This window comes from Pseudorca crassidens, chromosome 1, assembly GCF_039906515.1.
Source record: "Pseudorca crassidens isolate mPseCra1 chromosome 1, mPseCra1.hap1, whole genome shotgun sequence".
In the NCBI taxonomy this organism is placed as follows: domain Eukaryota; kingdom Metazoa; phylum Chordata; class Mammalia; order Artiodactyla; family Delphinidae; genus Pseudorca; species Pseudorca crassidens.
In genome coordinates, this window is record NC_090296.1 from 81,246,087 (window position 1) to 81,258,837 (window position 12,751).

Here is a 12,751-nt window from a genome sequence, read left to right on the forward strand (position 1 = left end):
TAGACCTAAAATTAGACCTATTAAACGTGGTTTTTGTTACAAAGCAAAAGGAGATTCCATTTTCAGGAACTCTACAATCACCCACATTATAGAAGATGGGACATTTAAACAAACGAGAGCTTATTTCTCTCATGCACCTACATAATGTGCACCAAATAAATGAAGCTGACAGTACACTGCAGTGAGAAAGCCTGAACAGAATAAATATAAAATGCTGCGGTCTGGGCATGCTTTTGCAGTATAATAACTAGAAGTAAAATTTTAATTAGACAGTAGTGTAGAATACTTTGCGGGTGTTAGAAGTATAAAGCAAGTAAAAAGCAAGTACAAAATCTTAAGGTTATCAAGCTATACTCTTTATAAGATGATTAAAAGTATATATTAAAGTGTCCATTTTCAATCTAATGACTTGTTTAGTCATTGAATTACTAATTTGCTTCATTTATAATTTTACTACTCTCCTTAAACTTTTGGGTCTGCTAGATTAATTCTGCTTGTATAAATATACTGTAATCAACCAGATTAATTAGTCAAATTAGCTCAGTATTTCTTCCTCTATATTTAGAACTTGAAAAGTTCATAATGTTCAAATTAATAATTCAGCATTGGTTCCTAGTCTGAAGTCTTTTTAAAAACTAAATTTGATAGTGGCAAGAGTTACAAATTCAGAAATATTATAATGAAGCAAGCAGATGTACATTTTGAAACAGTGCCTCAATGGATATTAAAATGTCCTGAATAAATTCTTGCTACAGTTGGATTTAATGATATAAATTTTGGAAAGAAATAATGAAAGAAGACAATGGTAGCATACAGTGTTTTCTAAAAGACTGCAAACCAAGTTAATTTATTAAAAAATATTCACAATATTTTAAGTGTTTCTCAGAGGTTTGGAGTAAAGTACTTGAGAACTCAACTTGCTGACATTTGTCATTTCTCATAAACGGTATTATCAGTATGCTGGTTCACAGATACATTTGGGCAAGTTTGGCCTGGATGGTTCCCTCAGAACTCCCATTGAATCCAAGGTGGTATTTCATGGACAAAAAGTTCCTGTCTTAAGCTATCAGGCCTTGAAACTGGGTCTCTGGATTCTCTCTACCAGAGTGTAGTGCTTTCTCAGAACAAATACTCGTGAAATTAGATAATTCATTTTGCAAACAATCTGGAAAAGATTTGGAGAATGAGGACGAGGGGGAGAGAAAGGGGATGGTGAGAGGTTTTCTAGCACGGATTTTGAGTTTTGCCTTGAGATGCTTAGAATTGAAATAATCAAAAAGTAATCATATTACCTAACTTTGGATAGAAAATGTAAACTAATTCCAAATTTCCAGTACCTACCCTTCCTGCTAAAACTATGGGTCTCCCTAATGGACAGAATGTATAATGGAATGTTAAATAATGCTTTCCCCCACCACTAATTCTTGTGAATTATCTGTAGCCGAGGACTGTCATACAATCATCTTATGCTCATGAAACAGCAGCAAAATGTCACTGGGAAAGTTGTAGTCGTAGTTGTGGAAAGATGGACACATCAATAAAATCAATCAAAATTAGAGCTAGCTAAATTGGTGCTCAGATTTTCTTCCAAATAATATGAGGAGAAACCCATGAAAGAATGCAATTCTGGAATCTTTTCCTACTTTGTAATTATTTAAATGAGGCAAAAAGAAACTCCTAGGATTCTAGTATTTAAATAATTCACATACTTTCATTTAAAAAAAGGGTGAACCCACTTGTCCAAGGTTTCCTGGGGCATCAAAATATAAGGAGAAACAGCAATGTGACTCCTTATAATTCTCCTTTATAATCTTACTGCTAGATGGAGCTCTCAATATATTTCCTCAAGGAGAAAAATAGAAGAATGTGGTTATGAAAAAAAAAGAGTAAATAAGCAGGAGTGATGTAAATTTTGCAATCTGATTGTTTAAAAAATATTTTAAAGACCATCTAAATCTTTGAGACTGGTTTCCTCCTTTGTGAATAACAAACATCGCCTCCTAGATACTTAACAGAAAGTATTTGTATATTTTAAATATTAAAAGATAATAGCTGCATATATGCGCTACACTGTCAAGCAGAATAATGTGGAGTTAAGCATTTTCAGCAATTTGAAAAGTCAAACTCAAATAATCAAATGTAACTGAGTCTACAAATGTCTTCAGGTAAACTCAGAAGACTAGATCAACAGTTTTTGTGCCCAAAGGGTATTTTCTACTGAGATTCTTATAGAACTTCAGAATTCTTTAAAGTATGGTAGTAATGGAGAGTGTGTGTATAAATATATACGTGTGTAAGTGCAGACATTTTTATGAACAAAATTCTGGAATGATCACCCTGTCACCAGGATCAAATAGAAGCTTGCATACCAGCTACTTCCCTAGGTATGAAGTTGAGATGATTTTTAGGGCCCCAATGTAGCCAAAGTAATTTTAGATTGAACACTTTGTTTTACCAAAGTAAAAAAAAAGTATGCACATCTCTATTCATGATGTGTGTGTGGGTGGTATAGTTTTGAGAACTTAAGGAGAGTGGTGCTTGCTATAACCTAGGCAGTGAGGGAAAGCATTTAAAAATACTGTCAACGATTCTGGCAGGAAAGACTGTATAAATATACTGTAGACTCAAACATAAGTGAGCTGGTTAAAAAAAGAAAAGAAACTGCAAATGAAAACTTCAAAACTTCTACCCCCACGATGAAATAAATTATATAAAGGAGGAAGTTATCAAGGGTTTTCATACCCACCATCTACCTAATTTCAAAAGCCCAGTTCTTAGAGGATTTTCTTTTCAAACCTGAGGATTCAGTATTCCGCCAATATAATTGGTAGGATAGTCTTAGCATATTTTGTGAAATCATTTATAAGGCTACCAAATGTCTTGGGAACTTTTTCCTCTAATCACTCCTGAATCCATCCAAATTGGTTTTAAATTATTCCATTCGTAATGGTAACTTTTTATTACAAACATGTTTTTTACTCCAATTTAAACACCGATATGTCAGTTTGAAGTTGAAATAATTAGATCCTACATGGTTTTTCATGCAGCACATTATTATATTATATCAAAAATCCTGTCCCATCATGGAAAAGATGTGGAAGGTTTCTATAAATTCCAAGTTAATTTATTTCATTAAATGGCTTATACCATGCATGTAGGTATGCATATATTTTCAAACACACAAATATATAGAATCATGAATAAAACTCCAAAGCACTCCTTTGAAAGTGTTTGTTTTTTTTTTCTTTTTAAAATCTTTACATGAATAATATCTAGCAACATGGACCTTGAACACTGATGATTCTGGCTAACGCTTTTATCCTTTGCTTGAAATTACAGGATCAGTCTAGCCAGAATTTATGAGAACCAGACCCCGGACCTCACATAGCTCACATATTAGACCATTAGGCATCTAACTACCTCTGAACAATTTCAATGCATTATCTCGCCTTTTCCCTGGGGCACAAACTTCACTCGTCCATACTTTTAATATATTTTGTCTGCATGAAGCAGATCGAGTTATTACATGGCAGCAGATCACGACTTACAGAAATTTCATTGCTTCACAACGATGCAATGAACGGCCCTGTTCTCCACCCTGATGTGGAGCTGTAGGGGAATGGTCAATGCAGCAAATGTCTGTAAATTATCTGGTGGTTTGTGTAAAGCCTATTTCATATTTTTACTTAAACACTTTAAACATTTCCATACATTCCCACCCATAGACACTTAACCAAAGAAGCCCACACCCATACATATTTTTTTAAAATTACATGCCACTTCAAATGGACTACTAAAGTGCTTTAGATAAGTGAAAACCACCTAACTTTTACTTTCCCCAGTAGGGTTTTTATATTCTTGATCGACCATCTCTTGCTTATATCTGTGTTTTGATTTGCAGATTTCTAAGTCTTCCAAGCCAGGAATTTATTTGCTCTTCAGAAAAGAAATTTAGTAATCAAGAATTAAAACTTAATTGATCTTTGAACTCCCTTAAACCTTTTACCTGGATTGCAAAACCATTATGTTGTTTTCTTTCATTAGGGTTTTTTTTTTTTTTCCAGCAAGGCTGAACAGGAAACAAGGGTGATCCTATCCCATCCCCAGAGACTGTTCATCAGCTAGCTCAGTTTACAGCTACTAAAAAAAAAAAAAACTGGCAGCAAACAGTACTTAGAAGTGTTGTATTTTATCATGTGGGACTATTATTATTGTGGTAGTGTGAGCAAACAATGGGCATTTTTCTCCTTAGACATGATGCTTTTGTGATTATTATTTTTCGTAATCCATTCTGAAGTTAGATTTCTGGGCTGGTTAACCACTTCCTCTAGTCTGTTATATATATATATATTTTTAAATCCTGGTTAACAATTGTGCTACTTGGCTTGTCCCAATAAAATACTTGGGAAAGGAAGACCAAGCTACTGTTATCTAAAACAATTTTCTCATTTAGTTCCAAACTAAAACAAACAGCAAGGAAAGGTCATTAGTCTCACAGACTAAAATTGTTTTGATGAAGGCCAGCTTTCCATTCTGTTGACAAGCGTCTCAATTCTTTTCAACAGCTCTGGGTGTCCACACTGGAAGAATGCAGAGCAGTCATCAGCCTCGGGGAACCAATGGCTCTTGGTGACAATCTGCAGAACTACCACTGATCAAACTATCGTCCCCCCCCCCTACTTTTTTATCTAAAGTTAGGATAATTAATAATATAAATGAGCTCTCAGAGTTAGGTCTGAATGTAAATGCTGCTTGAACGTCTGCTGTTGATACCATTTAGCACTAGTGGGTTCTCAGGAGAATTACGTGTTTCTTCAGGGTGAAGTCAGGGAATCAAAGAGAATCTGCAAAACTTTACCAAGACTTCCTCCCAGAAGGCAGACACTGTGTTTTATTCTTATGAGCAGGTCAGGGATTGTGCCACAAAGTGGAAGCAGTAGGTAAGAGGCACGGGGCAGGTGGAAAGGGAGTGAGAACTCTGCGCATGACCCGATTTTCACGCCAGCAAGGGCGCTGAGGGCTGACCGGGCTTGTGATTAATGGCCAAGACCTCTCAGCTGCATGATTTCATCCCATTGTCTTCCTTGCTAAAAATAAGAACCACCATTTCTCCACCCAGAAATGGGAGTAACCCTATGTGTCACATCTTTGCAGTCAGGCCTCCCTTTATTACTTACTCTCCGAGATTTTAACTGAAGCCCTCTAACCTTTCCGAAACTGGACAGTCAGAGCTCTGAATCACTTGAAAGAGAAGCCCTCCAGGCTGGGAAGGGTAAATTCAAACAGCCTCTGGAAAGTTTGGGCTAAGAAGTGCTGTATAGAGACAGCCCAGGGATTTAGAAGTTGGGAAATTTAGGTTCTATTTTGAGCTATGCCTTGAGCGTGTTGCTCTCTTTACAAAAATTGCCAGATGTGAGAGGAAAGACTGCTTACTTGGTGGAGTGCTTGAAGAATTCTTAATTGGAGAAGCTGATTAAAGCTAAGAATGAAATTCAGCGTTTGGTTCTTTGAAAACATTGTAAAACAAACACACTGGGCTGAAAAGCTCTTTATCCTTCTAAGGTTAATTTTTATTGTCTGCCTGCACACTGAACTACATTCTACCTCTTTTGGAGGCAGAAAGAGCAATTTGCTATGTATTCACTCCGAGTTAGGAGAGGTACAGGAAATCCAGGTATCACAGGGTTGGAAGGGCCACGGGTGATACTTAGTGCAGTGCCTCAGCCAATTTTTGATTCCCCTCTAACGCCTGTGTCAAGGAACAAACACACCGGTCCTGAGCAGGCGGAGGTGGGTGGAGCCTACCACCTCCGGCGGCAACCCATTCCACATTCTGATAACTGGTGCCTGGAAAGTGCTGACTGAGGTCAAGCTGAAATCCGCAGCCCTGCACCTTCGGTGATCCCTGTCCTGTCTTTGGTCATGTCACAGAGCAAGCCTAGTTACCTTCCTCCCCAGGACAATCTTTCCGACACTTACAGCTGTATTGTCCCCCTAACTGTTTGCTTCTCCAATTCAAACATCCCCTGTGGCTTCAGGCCATTTCTCATACCTCAGGCTTTTGAGGCAGGTCACCACACTGGCTATTTCATCACCAAGGGCTCAGGGTTGTCAATGTCCCCCTTAAAGGATGGAGCCTAAAACCGGTACCATTGTCCAAAGCCAGTCTGATCACTGTGGACTACATTCTGTGACTTCTATCATTCTGGATATTTTGTTGTATTAATATAAGGCTTTTTTTTCTTTTTATCCAAATCATATTGTGCTTACTGTTAGCTATAATCTCTCTTTCTGTCACATAGCTCCTGTCTTATACTTATGTAAGTGAATTTTGGTGCTTAAGCATTCTTTACACTTATGTTCTTTACAATTTTGTCTTGTTAGAGTTGGGCTCATTGTTTCACCAGATCCAAAACTCCTTTTGGCCGTAGGAAACAAGCTGAATGATTTCTACTCTGTGGGAAGTGCACTGCTCTGAAGGCGTCCACATTGCACCAACGTGATTCATCCATGCAAGAGCTCTGTGACGTAGGGATTCCTCTCCTAACTTTGCTGATAAAACTAAGGCTGAAAGGTTACGTGAATTATGGATGGTCACACCCCTAGTATGTGGTGAAACCAAGGTTCAATTCTTAGCGATCTAACTGTGCACAGACTGTTCTTTCAATTTGTTGTATTATATCTTAGGATTTCTTTAGATTCTCTTTCTGCCATTTCTGCCATCTCTCTCTTCACCCACTATAAACAGAAAGAGCCATCAATGTGCTCAAACAATTCATTATTTTTAAAACAATTGCACATAACTGGGCTGAAGACAAAAGCCACTGGAGCTTGGGTTCCAGAAATCTGTTGGTGCTGACTTTCTTTTTTTTTTTGGCGGTATGCAGGCCTCTCACTGCCGTGGCCTCTCCCGTTGCGAAGCACAGGCTCCGGACGCTCAGGCTCAGCGGCCACGGCTCACGGGCCCAGCCGCTCCGCGGCATGTGGGATCTTCCCGACCGGGACAAGAACCAGTGTCCCCTGCATCGGCAAGCGGACTCTCAACCACTGCACCACCAGGGAAGCTCGGTGCTGACTTTCTTAACAAAGCCATCTGACCAAACTCTCACCAGCCTGTGACTTGTCGTCATGTTCACAAGGACTGAATTGATTATTTAATACATATGGAGTGTCTAGTACATGCCAGGATCTGTGACAGGTAATGGACATAGAAAGATGAAAGACAAAGGCACCACGACAACTTTGTCAGAGGCCAAGATAGGTCTGGTTTAATTCATTCATAGAAAACCTGCGCTGACTCTTAGTGATCAATGGTTTCCTATTCTAATGGAGGGAAAATGTCACAGTGACACTTAGTTTGTCTGCCTGGGGGAAGGAAGTTAGTATTGAGCCCAGCAAAATGAGCAAAGCAAAGGGCACACAGAACAGTTTCACCAAGTAAGGATGCTGCTGCTGTGAGAATTGCAGGCACTAGCCTATGGTAAGTCACTTGACCTAACTCATGGGAGTTTTTATTTTTAAGAGAACAGGGCCAAGGTTTTCATTCATCCAGCCATGTGACAAATATTTCCCTTCCCTCAGAACCATTAACTTACAAGAAATACAGTTTCCGAAGTCAAATACATGTAGAATTCATTCAGAAGACATTCCATGAAAAGCCATCAAGGTGAAATCTGAAAAATGACTGTGGATAATTTAGCTTCCATTTATTGAACAACTATTATGTGCTTAGCACTGTATTGAGCACTTTTAGTCCTCATAGTAACCCTACTGGGAACTTTTTTTTACAAATGGGGAAACAGAGACTTGCAGACATTATGTCTCACAGCTGGTACATCAGAGTCATCAGACCCAGGACTTCTGACTCCAAAAGCAGTGTCCTTCCCACCTCCCACTTGAAAACAAGGTGAACCCTTGGCTTTTTGTCTTCAAGTACTCTTGGAGGAGGGAGTTTGGTGTGGTACCTAAGGTCATTACCTCATTATCAGGGCCAATAATTTCTTCACGCCTCAGTGTCTCAGTCGGTTGACTTTGATTAACAGGACCCACCTGGAGTCCCTACAGCAAGGCCTTGACAATGACTACAGTGGGGCACTTGGAGAACAGAAGTTTAGAGCTACCTCCTCCACTACCTGCTTGATGATATTTGAACTAATTTAAATAAAAAACAAGGTCTTTAGATTCTAATTAGGACCGAGGGCTCTTTACCACTATAACACAGACTTGCCATAGAAACTTACTACTTCTGCGTAGAAACTTACCCACCCTTCTGCCTTTGATGGCTAAGATCTGTTGAAGAAGTTGTCCTTGAAGTTTTGGCACTCATCCCTAATGGTGCTCCCCTCATTCCTGGCACCGAGAACTGTTAAGCTTTCCATGTCTCTCAAGGAACAAATCCCCGTCCTGCCCCTTCAAACCTCCTACTTGAAAATGATCTCACTACTTGCATTAAATAATGAAGTCGTCACCTAATCCAAGCGTCCTCCCTTTTTCTCTTCTTGGTATCACTAATTGTATCTATCCTCACCCAGTCTTAGAGAAACAACTGCTCCTCCACGTCGCCAATGCTAATGTCTCCACGCGTGCCTTGGATTTCCTCACTCTTTCCCTTCTCGGTTGTTTTTTTCCCATCAGCTTGTCCCCCCCCCAATCCCTTGAACTTCCAGTCTCCTCACTTCTACCAGATCGTTTTTCTTTGCTTACAAATATGCTTGAGCATACACTCTCCTTTTAAAAAAAAATCCATTCTCAACTCTGCTACCCCACCCCCTACAGCTAGCATCCTCTCTATTTTCACAGTCTTGAAAGAAGAGTCCAGTTCCGGACCCCCCACTCTGTCCTTCCCTCCTTGCAATCTGGCTTCTGCCCTTGTCACTCCACTGAGACTCGACAGACCCAAAGGTCACCAATGACTTCCTCATGGCCAAATTCAATGGTATTTGCTCCCTTTTGCCCCTCAACCTCTCTGTAGATCTAGCTCTGTTGATTATGCATTTCTTTTTCATAGTATTTATTTAGCAGTTACCTTATGTCAACCACAGGGAAATATGGAGGGCTCAGACTTGGGATGATCTTTCAAGATCCTATATTTTCTCGCTTTTCCGTTCTCTGGTATCTTCCTGAGCCTCGTTAACTCCTATCATTCCTAAACATATGCTTCCTCGAGGATCTATCCTGGGCCCTCTTCTTTTCTCTGTATTCTTCAGTCACAATCTCACAACTTCAGCTATTATTTCTTTCTTTTTTTTTTTTTTTTTGCGGTACGCGGGCCTCTCACTGCCGTGGCCTCTCCCGTTGCGGAGCACAGGCTCCAGACGCACAGGCTCAGCGGCCATGGCTCACGGGCCCAGCCGCTCCGTGGCATGTGGGGTCTTCCCGGACCGAGGCACAAACCCGTGTCCCCTGAATCGGCAGGCAGACTCTCAACCACTGCGCCACCAGGGAAGCCCTGTTTAATCTTTTGAGGAACCTCCATACTGTTTTCCATAGTGGCTGCACAAATTCACATTCCCATTAACAGTGCTCAAGGGTTTCCTTTTCTCCATATTCTTGCCAACACTTGTTATTTCTTGTCTTTTTATAACAGTCATTCTAACAGGTATGAGATGATACCTCACTGCGGTTTCAATTTGCCTTTCCCTGATGAATAATGATGTTATAGTCTTCTAATACATATTTAAGCTATCTTATAATTAAAAACTGAATACCACTTAAATTCACCTTACATACCACAAATCATACACTCTTCATACTCTGGGAAACATTTATTTCAATTACAGAAATAAACGCCTTGTAGCCAGTATTTCCATCTCCAGTTTTTTGGCATTTCAATCCATTTGATTCAATTCTTCCAAATGAATTGTTCAGAATTACAAGGATACCCTGCCAACTGCATTCTCCATCTAGTCAGGTTTAAAATCCTTAACCAGCATTGTCTCCAGCCTGAATTGTCTCCAGCCTGAATGGGCCAGCTTTCCCAACATCATTTCCGGTTGCTGGGGCAGTCTTGTCTCAGGCTTTATGGAACCGAGCCCTGCTGACCACTGCTGGCCTCACTTTCCCTGCTCTGTTCCTCTGCTCCCACTCCCCCACCTCTACCCATCACCTGCCTTCAAAGTTCTCCTTCCTCCTCCCCCTCTGCAGCCTCTTCAAAACAGCCACTAATTCCCTCAGCTGGAAGTAATCTTTCCTTCCTCCAACCCCCATACTTTTCTTCTGACACTTTTACCCACACGTTTACCCATACCACACTTTTCTTTGGACACTTTCCACTTTCGACTTTTAATTTTTGCTAGATACTCACATTTTCTCTCTCCTACATGTGTTTAAAATTCTTGGGGGCAGGCTCTGCTTCTGATTCATCTTTGCACCCTCCTATCACTTAGTAAAGTACTTGCTCATAGGAAAATAACTACCACTAAATATGGGTTGAATAAATGCATATATGAGTCAGGTAACATTTTGGTGTGAGTGAATCTTGATGAAAGTAGTTTTTTCATCAAGCAGAATTTTTTTTCCCCAACAATTCATCTGTGTTTTGGTGGTGGTGAGAGGGATTAGCAAAGGTTGATGAAGGAGTTTCTTACACATCTTAGTCTACCTTTACTGACATTTACTGTCAGGTAAACAAGACAAATGAAAGGGATGTAATCAGTATTGTCATCCTATAGCTGCAGAGGAAGAAGGGCTGTTTTGGGTGACAATTGAAGTTTTTATTCATTTTGTTTTGTTTTGAATAGATATATTTCTTAGAAAACAGTGATACAAGGAACGTGGGATTTTTTTTTTAATTAAGTTCATTGATTTTTTTTCAGAGCCTTCCTCCCAGTATCTAACTAACAAGAAAATTATACAATACAAAATCATGTCTCTTAGAAGGCTTATTCACCTCTAGAAAGATGTTTCCCTGAATGGCTGACCACAGCTGGAGGAGAGCCTGGAGCTCCCTGGAGTTTAGTGTGACACCCCCAGAGGGAGCCTGGAGCAAACCAAGCCGCAGAGCCGCCCGGAGAGCAGCGACACCCTCTGATCATTCTGCCCTCTCAGCACAGAACCTCCTTCCAGCTTCCAGTGAGCCTTGTGTGAAGGGCTGGGTTGGTGACTCTGTGTGACATTCCAGAAAATACTTCTCAGGAAGTCAAAAGCTTTGCACCCATCAGAACCCTCACTTTTCCTCAAATATAATACTAGCAATCCTTTCAGGGTGAAAGAAAACGACCTTATGCTAAATTTTCTATCTTAGAATTGTTAATAATTTTAGGCCTCATACATTCTTTTTTCTTTTAAATTTATGAGAGAAGGAAGGCTGATCTAAAATAAAGGCAGGAGTTCTATCACCTAGAGACCAGAACATCATATGTTGGACTGTACCCGATCTGTATTACCCACTTGACATCAATAAACCTTTTTATGTACTAAAAAGTGGTCCAGACTTTTGGAGTCTCCTCTCCCCTCCGAATTCCTTTCTAGAATCTCAGTCCCCATAATAGAATACAAATGAGCAATTCTCAAATTGGCCTGTGGACCTCCACAACTACTGTCTGACTTAAGTGCTGGTCATGGCTAGCAGTTCCTATTTACCATTCCGAAGCTAAAACTGGAGAAAAATACTTTAAAAAGAATACACAAAGTGCTCCTTTCTCTACTCCAGAGAAGTGATTACCTGTATCAATGCTTTAGGATAACTAAGGGCTCTCTTTGTTCAAAGAGTATGTGAACTTGAACATTCTCAGCTAATGAGTGCTGCCATCTTGAACACTGTGCTTATTATGATGAGAATTCCAATAATAAATCTCAGCTGTGATGGTCAAGTGCACAACTCAGTCTGAGCAGGTTAGGGCCTTCATTGCTCTAGGCACGATCAGACAATCCTACAGGAAAATGAAAATAATCTGCTCTGATGTCAGGAAACTTTATAGACTCATAGAATAGTAGAGCTGGAAATGATCTCAACCGTTGATTCCCTTGGACATGTTGGCACGTCCCAGGCGGCTCACGTGTGTCGTGTTGAGCTGCTTGCTCTTTTTTTTTTTAAATTTATTTATTTTTGGCTGCGTTGGGTCTTCGCTGCTGTGCGCGGCAAGCGGGGGCTACTCTTTGTTGCGGTATGTGGGTGTCTCGTTGCGGTGGTTTCTCTTATTGTGGGGCATGGGCTCTAGGCACGAGGGCTTCAGTAGTTGTGGTAGGCAGGCTCAGTAGTTGTGGAGCACACGCTTAGTTGCTCCACGGCATGTGGGATCTTCCTGGACCAGGGCTCAAACCCGTGTCCCCTGCACTGGCAGGCGGATTCTTAACCACAGCGCCACCAGGGAATTTCCACTGCTTGCTCTTTACATGTGTCCACACCTCTGCCTCAAGGCCTGTCAGTAGCACTCTTGACACCACAGACTGAGAATATCCATGGAGATTCAAAAACAAGACTCAGACTCGGTCAGAAAAAGCCCAGCAAGGTCCCTTGCATATCACGAAGATGGTGCCTTGACAGGCTTTGAACCACAGCAGCCAACCGAACCCTAGACTGCAGGAATATAACAGTTTAAGATTATGAGGCAGAGGAAAGCAGCACTGCAGCCTCTGGTTGATTTTGTTTGGTTTGATTTTGTTTGTTCTCAAAAACCCAAAGAAAAGAAAATGTCAAAATCATGTTGAAACGCCTTATATCTATAGTTCATTTCAGTTGCCTTTTCAACATCATTGCTACCTAAGCACACACATCCTTGTTACCCAAAGAAGTTGCTGTTAACTAATGCAA

The 12,751-nt window shown here is 40.4% G+C and overlaps 1 protein-coding gene across 8 annotated transcripts in view; it reads right to left on the bottom strand.

The window, feature by feature from the left end:
• The window catches only part of MEIS2 (Meis homeobox 2), a 200,754-nt gene that overhangs the window by 98,537 nt on the left and 89,466 nt on the right, over positions 1 to 12,751 (bottom strand). The window lies entirely within an intron of this gene.